We start from the raw sequence: 13,655 nt of genomic DNA on the forward strand, positions 1-13,655 counted from the left end.
TACACGGCCGTTAATTATCAATTAGACCGTCTCCGCGGCCTGTATTTAAAAAAAAATTTTTTCCCCCTTTTTTCGTCCTCGTTAATTACCGCGCGCGACGCGTCGAACGCGAAACGGAAGATCGATCTCACCGCGGCGCGGAGGATGGCCACGGTTGAAAAAAGGTCGCGAACGAGATCAGTCGGGTTTATAGATCGGCCAGAGAGTGTGTGTGTGTGTGAGAGAGAGAGAGAGAAAGAGAGAGAGGCAAGGAGGCGAGAAAGCGGGCAGAGGCCGCGCGCGCGAATTATCCGGCACGAAATTACGAGTAGATGGGTATCGATGTCGATGACAAATTAGCCGTCTCCGCCGATTAAACCGACCCCACGACCGCCCACGTCCCCTCCCCCCCCTCCCCCTCACTCCCCACCCCCTTCTGACGCAAATTGCCTCGTTAATCTGCTATTAAATCGCGGTATAAATGATCGCGCGCCTTTTTTTTTCCCCACCACAGCAGTCGAACAGAGTCGTATTTTTACGAGATAATGGAAACGCCTGGGACGGAATCCTTTATGCGAGTATAATGGACGCCCGCGCGGCTGAGAACACCTCCGCCCGTCATGCGTTTAACTTGACCGGTTTCATCAAGACCCAGTACCTCCTCCTCCTTCCTTCTCCTTCACCACCAACCATCGAGAATATTCACGTTTCTCTCCTCTTTTCTTTTTTTTTCCAGTCACCGTGCACGTGATGACTGATTGACGCAATTATTGGGGGAGGAAGTTTCTATGGTTGGGTGATTAATCAGTTCTTCGCTGCAGTTGTGAGAGTGGCGGTGGTTTCGAGATGATTGATCTTGGATAGTTTGTGGATCTTCGATGCACCGTGTGTACCGGTTAGATGTTTAACTTGAGAGTTTAATTTGTATTGTACGAAGATCGTTGATTCGTTGATTCGCTCATCTGTTCATTTGGCCGTGTTGATTGGTACAGATACGTAGCTGTAATATTGTACAATTTCTACAGTCTCTTTTTGATGGTTCGTTTATTGGTGAATGAAATTATTGATGATTGCATGATAGGAACAATATTGGAATTTAATTATGTCTACATTTATTATTGCGGACAATATAAACTCACATGGTTGCAATTATAGTTAAGAACAATTCGTGAAATTGTTGGATGATTAAAAATACGGAGATCAAAATTCTTGTTAATTTTCTCATTTTGGTTTCGATGACCGGAGGAAGCATTTAGGAAGAAAATATGTCTTTCAAAAATTGATGATAAATAAAAAAAAAATACACTAATAATGATAATAATACATAAATGAATAAATGGTGGACACAAGGATGGAAGTTTTTTAAACAATAACAAGTCTGCGACATTTTGCAAAACACCGTTGATATTTTTTAAAACACCCAAGAAAATCGTATACAAACGACGAAATAAAAGAGATGTCCAATTCATCTTCTTCGCTGACGTAATAGTAGCGTATTAACTTGTCAAACTGAAAATTCACCGATCCAACTTTGTTTCATTTAAAAAAAAAGAAAAAAACCTCGTTCCACGGTCGTTTCGGAATGAACTTGAGATTTCGAAGGCGCTGAGAGGCAGTTTCAATTAATTGCAAATCCGACTCCGAGAGGTCGGCAGCCACTTTCACGCAATTCAAAGGATTAAGATGTAACAAGCCGCGCAGGCGTTCCAAAAACCAGTTGAGAGCTTTATAACCAAGGGGTCGCGACCGTCGTTTCCCTTAATTGCTCCGATAACGACGATAACGTCGCGGAAATCTCGGTGGGGGGCCACGGCCGTTTCCGGTCCCGCGAAACGCACCGTGAATTCCCGGCTTTCTGTTCGTAATTAATGGCGCGAGATGGAATGGCTGTGATGTATAACGGTTTGTTGAAACCGTAATGTAAAACTCGTAATTTTGTAACTCGTTTTCTATCGCCTAATTTTCTGAGTCTCGGAGGATAAAAAAGAAAAAGGAGATTGATAGTCTTAGGAATTAAGAAGAATCTTCTCTTAATAGAAATTAATGAATCTCTTAAAGGATACCATTTGACGGTTGAAAGGAAGAAAAAATCTTGAATATAAGAATTACCTTAAATATAAAATATTAGATATAAAATATCTGAAATATAAAATATTACAAACGCATACGTTTTTCATTAAAAAAAAAAAAAAAAAAAAAAAAGAAATTTAATGACACTGCTTCACTTAATTCGTTTCTATAGACAAATAATATTTCAATTAAGAATTCTCTTCGTTTCTACAGACAATATCTCCAATTGAGATGATCTTTATGGATTTAGAAGTTTCGAGAGAGACAAAAATTACGTACATATCCTCCATTGAATTGATGAAAACAAATAACGTTCCAACGAACAATCTTCCTGAATTTAAACTTCCTGAAGTTGGATAAATACTCTGCTTAATTCACATGTGCGGACACGGCGTTCTAATTAAAAATCTGACAGATTCAGAAGCTTGAGAAAGTGTCGAAAAGGTCGAAAAGTGACGAAAGATTCGGGGGGAATTCCGACTTCGCGCGAGTCAAACAGGCGTTTCGAAACGACGGCCCAGGAGAAATGGCGAGCGATCCACCGCGAGAGATTCATCCATCTTTTTGACATTCTCCGGCGAGCTCTCCTCGAAAGGAAAATTTTCCTGGGCGCAGGGAAGAACGACCACGCTCTGTAATCGATCGACACGCTCGCCCACATCTGGGTCGCGACTTTTTCTCTAATTACTTGCGGCTCCGAGAGCGCTGCCAGTAATAGTAGTAGTAGTAGTAGTAGCCAACCAGACCGCTGCACCGTTGCAACTTTTCTACGCGGTGGTTCAGCCTTCTTCCACTTTCTTCTCTCTCTCTCTCTTTCTCTCTCACACATACACACACACACACACACACGTACAATTTTCGTTTACTCTTCCAGATCGTTTCTCTCTCTGCGAGTTTGTTTTTGCTTCTTTCTCCCACTTCCTTCCCTCTGTCGAATCAAAGTCGAAGCCACCGAGTCGCAGGACGTTAATCTCGATCAAAATCGCCGGGATCAAAGATCGGCGAAGGTATTTCGCGATCAGCAAGTCAGCTGACTCGGTTAATTAATTATCGTTAGCCTCGAGTGTAGTCTCCGTTTCTCTCAATGAAGAGAGGCATTTCAAAAATTCGCACTTTTATGGAATTCTATATTTCATCCGATATTGCCACCCTGATTCACGTCATTGCCATCAAACGTGTTCTTATTCAGGTATTATTATTTTTATTTATAAGAAAAAAAAAGAAAATATTGTAACCTACGTATGTCGAAGCATCATTAGTTTGGGGGACATTCCAACTTCAGTTTTATATAGAAATATCGTACGCGAAAGATTGTGTGTGAATAACGCTGTATTTCAGGCGATATTCGTTCTGTCATAACGTGAGGGACGTTTTGGCCAATTTTTGAGCAGACATCATAGGAAATAAATAATATTACATTTTAAAGAACATCGCGATCTGAGAACACGTAAATTGGAGAAGATGTAGGATTGTCATTTTCGGAATATTCTATAAATTAATCTATAATTAAAGATTTCAGTTTTCATACAATTTTGAGCGCCAGCTCGATACTTTTCATTCGAAGCTAGAGGAGCAGAAAGAGGATGGATTCTTCCCGAGATTCGTCAGTTGTCGGGGGAGGCGACGACACACACCGCCTCGCGAAGACGCTTTTCAGATCAATTACGCGAATTCACGGTAGTACCAATTACTTTCACCGAGCAACCGATGATGGACGTGATCGTGATTCCGCGAAAATCTCCGGCCTCGGACCTCCCTCTCCTTTTTCTTTCTCTCCCCCTTCCCACCCTATTTTTTTTTTCTTCTTTTATCTACCTCGCCTCCTTTTGCTCGCCCTTCCTCCTCCTCCTCCTTCTCCTCTTCTTCTTCTGCTTTTTCTTCCGAGCGTGGATCCTTCTTGCTCGCTAATTGCATCCGGTCTTTGAAGCTAAGTTTGCGAACAGACGCTCAGTCACCAGGGATGAAAGGAACGGACGGGGAGGAAGAGCGACGCAGACGGAACGATTGGATAGGTAGATGATTGGCTCAGATGGTTACAGGGTGATGGAAAAGTATCAGGACACGTTCGTCCGCGCGGGGATCCTGCCGGGTGATGATATTGGTCGCGAGGTTCGGTGAAAGAATTGCAGAGAGAATTTGTACGAACAGTGGGGTAGGTTTTTCTAGTTTCTAGCTACGAGCTACTAGAAAGAGGTAGAACTTTTTTGTGCAATGTGTAACGCAAACTGTAATTCTTCGTGCGGAATAGGTAGTGAGATTAAAGTTAGAGTTTTTGAAGAATCTCGGAGAAATATAAAATTGATTTTGAAATCTTATTTTGCCGCCACGTTGCGATTAATGTTAAACCTACTTTCGAAATTTCGACATAAAATTGTTAGGTTCGAACGAGTATCATATTTCTGTAATTAAAAGACGAACTTCAAATATATATATATATATATATAGATTATGATTATTCTTTATATTTTTAATATTTATACGTGAAGATTTATATTTTAGGATTGTTATTAATTAGAATAAATTATGAGTTTGGTCATCAGAAAATAAGATTTTTAAATTTATTTTAAATGATTGAATTAATTTGTATAATTTATTTAATAATAGTTATTTATTTGATTTTATTATTTTAAGAAATTTTATATATATATATAATGATAATTCTTTTCTTTTAAATTTTAATTGATTGAATTGAAGAATAATTTTTCAAAATTTTAGTTTAAATTATTATTCAATTGGATCAATTATTATAATAGTTCTAATTTTTAGAATTATTAGTATAAATTTGAATTTAGCATATTAAAAAAATTATCGTATATCATTAAATTTAATTTTAATATTTTTATAATTTATAATTTACTCTTCAACAAATTTGATATTACTTTATTTTATATTTGAATCTAGCTTGTTAGCAATTTTTTATATAATTATTCAAAAATCATTGGAATGGACGATATTTCATAGATGAAAGGGTTGTTTCAAAGGGAGTGTTCAGTGTAATCCATCTAATCGAAATTATCCATCGACGAGAAACGACGTTTCTCCGAAACTTGACAAAGACAGACTCGTTTCAAACTCGTCCAAATACAAGCGCAATGTTCCCGATACTGTGCAACTCCAACGTTCGAAGAAAAAAAGAAAAAAGAAAAAAAAGGAACTATATTACCCAGGAAGTACCTATTACCGCGATGTCTACACAACAATTAAAAATAAAACGAGAGAAACATTGTTCCAGAAAGGTACAGCGGCGAACAGCGGCGAATTTCAAATTCAAAGCGAAAAAATGCTCGATCCACACCGCTGCAGAGACCGTGGATCAGAAAGTGGGGGGCGGGGGAGGGAAGGCGCGCGAGGAAGCGAGAAACGACGAGAAACGATTGGACGTAGCTTCGGGTTGGAGCGAGGTATATTGGCACAATCAGTCGGCGGCACGTTGCTACTTGTCGAACTGATTGTAACCCAAGAGCGGATGTAGCTGACGCGCGGCTACGTGCGCACGTGTGCACGGCCCCGTAATAAGTTGAATTATACACGGATCCATCGCGACGTGGCCAGCCTGGATTAACGTGGTTAAAAACGGCGGACGAAGGCCGCGTCACGATTTCGTGTTACCGTTCCTCTCGCGGTGGTTTCCCAAACTCTCGTGCTCGGCCTCGACGGGATTACGGCAGCCGGGTTCGCAGCAGCCTCTCTCGATTCTCGGGAGGGTAATTCTATTAAGATTAAGGGAACACCGGTGAATAATCTTATCCGCGCGGCTCGAGATCCTCACGGCCCCCGCTGGCCAGAGATCCGTTGCCAGATATCGTCGGAAACGAACGCTATTTCGCGAGATGAAAGACGTTTTTCGATTTCTCCCCCGAATGGGGAGAAACGTTCACGGTGGCGTGACGTTCTTGATTTTCAAAGAATCGGGAAACGCGACGATGAGGTGGAATTTCCACTTTGAAGCGGAATTGCGACTACTTTTCGAATGCTCGAATGTTATTTGTATGCCTCAATACGTCTTGGTAATTCTGGTAATAAGATTAAGGTACTTTCGATACTCTTGTCGAGGGTTATACACAATTGGAATTTTTATAAAAGTCTATCGATTCTTATCATTCAATTGGGTGTTGATTGAAATTTGACTTAAAGAAATTATAATTCGTATAAACGAAGATCTACTAACTGATATTATTATTAATGATATGGAGGATAATAATTTAAGAATAATAATTTTTGAAACGTGGAAGAACAATAGTTTTAGAAATTCAAGTGCAATTGGTTTGTATATTTGTTGTACGACTTCCTGTCTATATATTATAATAAATATCCTATAGATTCAAACCAGCAGGAGTTTCAATTGAACATTGATTCGAAATTTAGTTCAAATAAACGCAGTCCTGTTGTATTTACTTGTCTACTTTACTTTACTTTTATAAAATACTTGTTTGAATTTCCTGTACAAGGCCGTACACATGTTTAATCAATTAAATGATTAATGTTTTCTCACTATTTTTTTTTTTTTTTGTATCGTCCCTTTAAAACCGATCTCGTGATCATTTATTAACGCGATTAATATCTCGCAGATTAAACGTAGATCAAGCTCCGAGTAACAATCTATCTTTTAATCAATTTGAAAAATACTAGCGAACGGGAACAGGTTATGAAAAATGAAGATTGAATTTTCCATTTATTTATTTATTTTCCTATATAGATCTATGTTTTAATAACATGAAGCCGTTTGCGAAAAATAATTGGAAAGCGAAATTGCTCGATGGCATTGGAAATCGGTAGAATAAATACACGCGATTCTTTGTGCTTAAAAGATCGCTTAATAGCACGATAATAACCAACAACGTTTGCAAATTTTGCTCAATTGTAAGAATTTACCGAATGACCACAATTGATTATCTTCCAATATTCAGCAAACGTGAATATTCAGAGGTCAATTTACGACCGTTTAAAATGAATGAAGAAGAAATAGGAGAGAAGATTCGCAAATGACGGAGACATCATACAAACGAGAGTCGTCCGACAGAGAAAGAGAAAGACGAGCGTATTCACCGCAGCGCGAAGATAAATCCGCGCGTGCAGGTAAATCAATTTCCTGTCGCGTGGAAAGACCTGGCAGAGCAGGGACAAGTTGTTACGCTTTTTTTTTCTTTTTTTTTCTTTTTAGAACGCCTCTTTTTCGAGCCAATTTCCTTCCGTAGATGAAAAACTTCGCGGTTATACGTCGCGCGACGCATCTTCTCGTGGCACACGCCGGGAAACGTGTTGACAACGTGTATTGCGAAACGTGTATCCAAAGAGAAGGTAATTTCGTTCCGATTAATTTCGATCGGATCGTTTAATTCTCCGTCGTCGTTCGGCGACAAGTTCAAAAATTGTTGATAGAGTCGCCGACCTCGAGAGGTTCCGATCTTCGAGGCCAAGTCTTCTGATCGTAGATTATAGCGAGGTCCTTTACTACTGTCTGCTGCTCGTAAGTGTGCAAGCCTGTATTTTCGTGGCCAGTGGGCGGTCGATCAAAAACGTTCCATTCTACTTGTTCGGTCGGTGCTGGCAGCATTGTTCTGCGCCTAATTTATTGCATTTTAGTGCAGTTGATTAAGAGCCGAGTAGAGGCTAGAGGCGTATCTTCCTGCGAGTATACGTCGGATATTAATATCTCGCGATTTATCGAAATCAGACGTATTTGTCACGCATTCAACTCGACGCGTGCAATGAATCACCGAGAGTAAGAACCGATCAAGTTACACCTCTAAGAATGTTCGTATCAGACGATTGATTAAAAGTTGTGGAAATCGGAAGCTTCTTCTTACTTTAAAGGCCGAAGAAATTTCATCAGAACGATAAATGAAATTTCTGGCATTGATTTTAAATTGACGACAGAGTTAATTGATTGATGGTTGACGAAAGCATTTGGATATTTATTACAGGAGATACCTTTTCGTATGTAAATTATGACGATTGTGATTATATTAGTAGTAAATTTGTAGAAGCAGTCTGAAAATATGTTTGAAAGTTACAGGTTATTTGTTGCAAGAAATTACAAGACGTGAACATTTATTTTATGCAACACAATAGATATTAAAGACGATTCCAATAAATATCAAGGTGAAGTAGATTTACATGATGTAATACATAGCATCTGGCAAATGTCATACATCTCCGGACTTGTCTCTGTTGGAATTTATTAATTTGGGGCAGTGGAATATTAGTTTCTAAGGGTTTTACTTTCAATATCGTCTGAATTGAATTTCTGATCTTAGAGACACTGTTCACTAGCTTTGTTCTTTCTACAACTTTCTTCGTTGTACACACCGTGTAATATACACAAAATAAGTTCTTGAATGTCGTCATACACCTACATACATATACAACTCTCACAATTTGACACGCTTAACATGTGTCGCGTACAGTGACACTATAACAGTCTCAAATCTCAATCAATATAACTACTTTATTAATTAGTCAAAGTATTCACAGAAGGTTTCTACGAGCAACTAAATCGCTGAACTAAGATTTTCAAACACGTCGTTATTATTATTGGAGTACACGCGCCCTCCAATTTGATTCATTTCGCGAAAGAGATCCGAGAACGTAACACCCATCTTGTCCTGCGATTCACGAGAGTCAACGTCCGCAAACACCGACGGTTGTGAAAATGTTCGATCTCACGCGCGAAAGAATCGGCTGGCACGTCGACAAGGCGAAAGGAGGACGCCGGCGCGATATGTAAAAGCGATGCTCGAGTAGTTAAAAGAGCGTCGAATTGAAGCGGGGCGAAAGTGGCGAAGGGGTGGGTGGTGTGGTGCGGGTTGCTGGAGCTTGAGCAAAGGTAACAGGTGCTATCTACAACGGTTGGTAACGGCAGCGCGCGTAAACCCAGGCGAAGCTTCTCCCCCGGAAAGTTACTGCCCCGGATAGGGTTCCATCTCTGCACGAATACACTCGCGTTACACTCTCACCACCCTGGATCCGCACGCTCCTGCCGTCTGTTTTTACCACCGACTAATCGCCCCGGCTATTTGCACTCGGATGCACTTTCGGCCGGCCACTGCCTCAAGAAAGAAATACACGCGCGCTGCTGTGTTTCTCTCCTCTCGACATTTTTTCGCTTTTCCTTGCTCCCTCTCTCTCTCTCTCTCTCTCTTTTTGCTGAATTATTTGGTTTCATTTAGCTTTAACTAAAGGTCGTTTCGACAGAGAGAGAGAGAGAGGGGGGGGGGGAATTTAACGTTCTGAGCGCGTGAGAAATTAAGAATGCGTTCACTCTTCGATGTATCTATCGAAATGTATTCTTCTTTGAAATTCTGACATTACTCTCTTGAATCTTCTCGCCGATCGTTTCTAAACGAACACACTAGCATTAGAATCAAATCATTACTACTTCAAACGACCTCCAACTATTTCAGTCTGAGCAAAACCAGCCCCCACTCGTATTTAACCACTTGCGCTGGCAACTGATTGCGGACCATAACGAGTGACCGAACCGTATACGATAATTCGTCGCTTTCCTTTCGAACACGTCGGTACGATGTATCACCGAATACAAATTATTGAGAAGTAATAAATTTATTACTTGTTTTGCCAATTTTGTGATATTCTTAAATATACTCGAGACTGAGAAAATATTACAAAATTTGGGACAAAAAATTCTCGAATTCCAGCGCAAGAGGTTAAAACGAATTAATTATCATTTCATGCACTTTAGATTATCCGTAGCATAATTTGATACGAAAAAAGAGAGTCAATGATCAAACCTGATCTTCAATTTTCACCTGATCTTTTAGGATCTGGATCTTAAAGGTAATTAAAAATTTAGAATCCCCCACATTTCTGGAAAAATCGAGAAGAGAACACTGCGATTTCGATGCTTTATGTGTCACTTACGCGTGCACATTCTCGCAGCTCATGAAACTTCACCAACGTCTGAATCGTTCGATTCCAAACGATCCGCGAGTGTGCTCGTGTCAAAACGAACCTAAATTCAAGTCCCAGGGAGTGAGAGACGACGGACGAGAACGATGGAGGATCCCAGGATCGATGCGCGGGGCGACTCGGTGTTCCCCGGTGATCGAAACAGCCAGGGGGTGACGTATTGGAAATTCTATTTTCCGCTGCAGTGAGTTTCACGGGTATTCGCTACTTTTCGGGGGCCGCGAGTATTGTTCGCGCGGGTGTGCATCGCGGGAGGACCGCGAAAACGGAAACGGCCCACGTTTGCGTCGTAAGCTTCCCCCCCCCCCCCCCCCCCCCCATCCCCCTTCTCGACTCGATATTCCACGGCGTTGCACCTTTCCTTCGGCTCCCTTCGACTCTCGCATAAACCCTTGCCTGATCCCGAATATATATAAGGAATTTTATTGAAACGCGTCTCGCGTCTCTCGTCTCATCTGCGACAAACCGTGCTATCCTCCAACCTCCCCCTCTTTGTATTTTCATGCTGATGCGCGTCCGCTTTTCTGTTATTTCCGTTCTCCGTCCGCGAAATCCCCCTTTCATCTCGGTGAACGGTTTATTCGCGCGCGAAACGACCATCACGTTCGATAATTGTTTATGAGAAATATGGGAAATTTTTATCGAAGGGAACTTAACTTTGCTTCCTGCGGACTGTTTCTTTCATTCGAGGTATTACGCGCGTGTAATAATTGGGCACATTTTAGAAGAAATATTTGAGACTTGTAGCGTAACAGGTGCAACAAGTCTTTGCATTTATACGTAAAAATCCAGCAGTCTGGCTTAAGAATAGAGAATAGAGTTGAAACGAGTTTGAAAATACACTTGGAAATTGCGAAATTTCGAAAGTGTTTAAACTGAAGTCATTTATCCATCCACGCTGATAAACATCATCGAAACGAAATCTAAACTTTCAACCTGCAACCTGTTCGATCTTTTCCGAATTGCAATAGATTAAAGAAGATTTTTTTATTGCAATAATAATTTCTCGTCGTATAAATATTTCACTGTCGAATTTTTTTCGAATTTCCTGGTAACATTTCAAGGGGCTTGCATGCTTTTTTGAAGCAAACTTTAATTTTTCAAACAAAAATCTAACTTTAAACTTTCAATCTGCAACCTGTTCGATCTTTTCCGAATTGCAATAGATTAAAGAAGATTTTTTTATTGCAATAATAATTTCTCGTCGTATAAATATTTCACTGTCGAATCTTTATCAAATTTCCTGGTAACATATCGACAAGGGGCTTGCATGCTTTTTTGAAACAAACTTTAATTTTTCAAACAAAAATCTAACTTTAAACTTTCAACCTGCAACCTGTTCGACCTTTTCCGAATTGCAATAGATTAAAAAAAATTTTTTTATTGCAATAATAATTTCTCGTCGTACAAATATTTCACTGTCGAATCTTTATCAAATTTCCTGGTAACATATCGACAAGGGGCTTGCATGCTTTTTTGAAACAAACTTTAATTTTTCAAACAAAAATCTAACTTTAAACTTTCAACCTGCAACCTGTTCGACCTTTTCCGAATTGCAATAGATTAAAAAAAATTTTTTTATTGCAATAATAATTTCTCGTCGTACAAATATTTCACTGTCGAATCTTTATCAAATTTCCTGGTAACATATCGACAAGGGGCTTGCATGCTTTTTTGAAGCAAATTTTAATTTTTCAAACACAAATATAACTTTAAACCCTTCAAACTTTTAACCTGCAGCCTGTTCGATTTTTTTTCAAATTGCAATAGATTGACGAAGATTATTTTATTGCAATAATAATTTCTCACCGTAAGAATGTTCCACCGTCGAGTAGGAAAGATAGAGAAAGCTCGTCCAAGCTCTGTGTTTTTAATGTATAATTGCTCCGATACGTCAATGAATACGGCGTATTCATATCCGGTGCTCTATAATGAAAGGTTTAAAGGACCAGAGATTTTCGAAGAGTATTATTTCCTGATTTATGGCCGTCGGTCTGGTAAAAAGCCGCGCGCGAGTAGCGATCGATCGATCGCGGGTAAAAGCTTGCGGCGCTTAATCTCTCGCGCGTTTGCATCGTGTAAAAATGCATGGAATCGGCGGCGGACGCGCGCGATGCAATTTTCCACGCTGCGTAATCACACCGTGTCGCCGGGTATTGCCATTAAGAACGAGAGAAAAGGCGAGAAACCGTATTGGTTTGGATGTTCGTCGACAATGTCACTCGTCGCCCCGTTTACGGTTACTTTTCGAAAATCGGTCATTTTACGTTTCAACGTTATTCCTCGGCCGGTGATTTTAAGTCTCGCGGCTCGGCGTCATAATTAAAATCCTCTTTGTTTCGCTGCACACGCGTCAGCAGCACCGGGGTATTAAATTTTCCATCGAAAATAAAGTGTCACGGGAGGGTGGGCGGTGATGGGGAGGGGGAGGGCGAAAAACGAGATGAAAAAAAAAGGGAAGAGGCACCGGCGAAAAAAAGAGTGAACGGGAGCGGCCCGGTGTCAGAGATTGTTCGATATTCTCGCATGAAAACGCGTGTCGTATAAATTTTAAACGCGGCTCGTCGATTCGCGAACCAAAAAAAAAAAAAAATATATATATATATATGCCGCAGTATATATGCTGCAATATATACACCGCACTTGAAATTTACGTCGGCCCTTTATCCTGGCGTGAGCGAATTACTGATACCTGTCTTGAACACGCTGAATCCCCGGTTCGCGTCGAATTCGGCGAGACAAACCAAGAGACACACTTTGCAGACTACACCTTTAACTTTGGATGTATATTAAGGATGAAGTCATGAAATGAAAAATATAAAGAATTAGAAGCCGTGGGACCGATATTTACGTAAATAAAAAAAAAAGAATTGTGTAACGTAAGCTTTGACACGTCGTTTCTCTTATGCTTGATAGAATAATTAAAAAAATTAAAAGTTTTATCAATATATGAATTTAAATTGATTGAAAAATATGTTAAATAGGATATACAAGCAATTTGGCAAATTTTTAGAAAATTTGTTTGTAAAGTTAACGAAACAGTGATTAAACGAACATGAACCACATCATGTTGTATGTCATTGGAAGGGAATATTTTTTATAAATATTTATATCGAATTTCATTGTGATATCTTTTGCAAGTCAAAAGTTATTCAAAAGTGTCGCGTGAATTCTCGATTGGGAAGCTTCTTTCGCGCATTCACCTGTTTTATTTACAATTTTTAAACGGAGGAAGAAGCAATTGAAATTGAAAGCAGGATCACGTGAAAGAATAAATCGAAAATTTATGGTAAAATATTTCGATACGGTGACTTGTCATTGACGAGTCTTTCGACTAAATATGGGTACGTACAAGAAAAAGTAAAAGAAAAATGTGTAAAATAAAAAAAAATAAATAAGAAACAAAATATGTATATCAGTTGTACGTAATAATGATTTTCAGTGGTTAATCCTTTGCACATTTTCTTCCACCAATTCGACGAATTTAGGATTTTAATTGAAAAAAATGAAACACCAAAATTTATCGTGGAAATTTATAAAATTTCACATTTTACAGCTTTCTACAGTTACCGTTTAAAATAATTTCCAAGTTGTCGGAATAAAACTTTATGCCAGCGACACTCCGAGCGCATAGGGTTCAACAATTATGCGAATATTGATACATATAACATATATAC

This window comes from Frieseomelitta varia, unplaced genomic scaffold (assembly GCF_011392965.1).
Source record: "Frieseomelitta varia isolate USP_RPSP 00005682 unplaced genomic scaffold, Fvar_1.2 scaffold_750, whole genome shotgun sequence".
NCBI lineage: Eukaryota > Metazoa > Arthropoda > Insecta > Hymenoptera > Apidae > Frieseomelitta > Frieseomelitta varia.